Raw genomic sequence first — 2899 nt, 5'->3', positions numbered from 1 at the left:
CTACAAATCAGAGTCAGAATCATAAACAAAACCATCACCAGTTGTTCTGTCTCATGCAATTCTTTATCAATATATCACATCCTCACCTGGAGCAAGTGAATTCACTTCACTGCGTCCACCCAGGGGAGCTTAAATTATCTCATTCAACAATTATCATCATTATTCAATCTCATCATCAAATTATTTCATCAAGAACAACCCTTAGCGTCCACCAACACCAGCATGAGAGATCTCTCAGTTGTACAAACACAAGTAATACATGCAAGTAATACAAAATTAAGCTACAAGTAGAACACGTAGCACATAATCAGATAACATAGCATATATGAGATAGCAATCCAAAACAAATAGGCAAATCCAAAAAATTCAAACATATGCAAATGATGAATGCCTACCTTATGGCTGATGATATCATCTGTCGGTTATCAAGCCAACCCGACATGTCTGGTAGCTAACCTGGGCACAGTCTCTCTGTTGCACATTAATATCATTAGAGGGAGTACGTGTCCTGTCATCATTAGAGGGTATCTGCGCCTTGTCGCTATCAAAGGGTATCTGCACCCTGTCGCCATTAGAGGATATCGGTACCCTGTCACCCTTACAATCAGAGAGAAGACACAAGCATACTCACATTCAACATGTTCCATCATTATTCATTTACCACCTTCATTCATTAATCATGTATGCATCTCCGGCATACTCGCCACATGTTAAGGCTTCCTCAATCAATCTTCATTGTTATCAAATCTCAAACATTAACCTGGAGCAAGCGGGACGAACCACGACCCTTGTTATTACCCAGGCATCACAGACATACATTCATTCCATACTCCATAATTAAACTCATTTATCATAATTCTCCTTCCCCATCTCATACCCGGAGCAAGTGGACAACGCCACTGCTTACTACCCAGGGTCACACGTCTCATTCCACATTTGATTATTAATCATACACATATACATACTCAGCCATAACTCAATTCTTATCGCAGCCATCCGGCTCATGGCATAACCCATAACCAGCCAATAATAACCATCAAATACATCCCTTTGGCTCACGGCATACACCGCATTTCTATCAACATTCTCAGCAACTCACATAGTCATCATTAATCATAACTCATCATTAATCTCTCTTGCTTCATCCACAAGTTATCACGTGTCCTAGTTTCCTTTCTTTACTAGGGATACTGTAAAGATTTAGGACATAAAAGATGAGAATGGAGATTTAGAACTCTGAAATTTGGCTTTGAAAACTCAAAAATTAACCTTGGGGTGAAAACTGGGTCACGCGTGCGCGTCGCCCACGCGCACGCTTGGAAAGCACAAAAGTACATCGACGCATATGCATCGCCCACGCCTACGTGTGGATGGGAAAATGGCCAAGTGATGCCTACGCGTCAGCCACGCGTACGCGTGGATGCGTTTTGTGCCCCACGCACAAAACCAGCACAATTATCGCACAACTCTCGGGAATTTGGCTGGGTATTTGGTGCAGCACATCGACGCGTACGCGTCGGCCATGCGCACGCGTGAGTAGTAAATATTTGAAATCGACACGTTCACGTTGGGCACGCCTACGCGTGAGAGTACATTTTGCTAAAAATTTTACTAAGTTAAAAGCTGTAGAATTCACAGTTTCAAACCCCAATCTTCCAACACACATAACTTCTTCTACAAAATTCTTTTTTCAACCATTCTTTAACCGTTGGAAAGATCTTTGGATAAACTTTCTTAAAAATCCACTTTTGAAGAATTCCGAACTCTGTGGATCGAGTTACGAACCGCTAAAGTTGGTCAAAAATAAGTTTTTACCCAAAACTAGAAATCACCAATTTTTCTAATGTTCACAAGCCAAATTCATTTTCACTCATCCAAATGGCCACAACCCAATCACATTCACATGATTACACTCAACCTAAACCAAACCTACCTCATCTGCACAATTTCACCCAAAACCATCAAATTCCACACTTCAATTCCTCAAACCTTATTATTCAATAACCAAACCAATAATTCACACATTCAATATCTAAAATCCATCCAATCACTTATATCATCACACAAAATACACATCAACTTACCTTCCTTACCTCTTTTCGGCCTCCGGCCCAAAATTCATGGCCTCCGACCCAAATTCACAATATAAATGCATATCCCACAACCAATACTCATTATCCAAATTCATCAAATTCTCAACACACCAAACATACAAAGCCATACAATTCTCAACTCAATCATTAATTCACATTACATATCAACTATACATATTAGCACCAACCATTTACACAATCCAAACTTAATCCTAGGGGCATCTAGCCTAAGAATTCTCATCACACCACACGGTACTTAAATGAAACTTTAACCGTACCTCTTGTAGCCAAACCAATTGAGCCTCTTCTTTGGAAGTCTTCACTAACCTTAGCTCCAAGCCTCACCAAAGCTCCTCAAGCAACACCAATCTCCCAATTGTGTACCAAAATCACCAAATACACTATCATAACCAATTTCACATATATACATTAACCTAGGGTTCATGAAATTGATAAATCACAAGGGTTTGAGCACTTATTACCTTAACCCAGTGAGATTTATGATGAATATCATCCATGGCTCATACTAGAGTACTCCTAAACAACCAAAATCATAAGGTTTCCTCAAAACCCAAACCAAATTCAAATTTAAAATGGAAAATGAAAACTGAACAAAGGACAGTAGATTACTCACCAAAAAACTTAGATAGAATTATAGAGGATGAGAAGAGCGACGTGTGACTGCAAACAGCTCGTCAATCGGAGCTCCGTAGCTCAAGTTATGGTGATTTGAAGATCAAAGAGAGTTAGGTTTTCTCTCTTCTTCCTCATCTCTTCATTTCAGCGCCCCACACCCTTTCTATAGG

This window comes from Arachis hypogaea, chromosome 7 (genome assembly GCF_003086295.3).
Source record: "Arachis hypogaea cultivar Tifrunner chromosome 7, arahy.Tifrunner.gnm2.J5K5, whole genome shotgun sequence".
Classification (NCBI taxonomy): Eukaryota; Viridiplantae; Streptophyta; class Magnoliopsida; order Fabales; family Fabaceae; genus Arachis; species Arachis hypogaea.
This window is presented reverse-complemented; position numbering follows the sequence as displayed.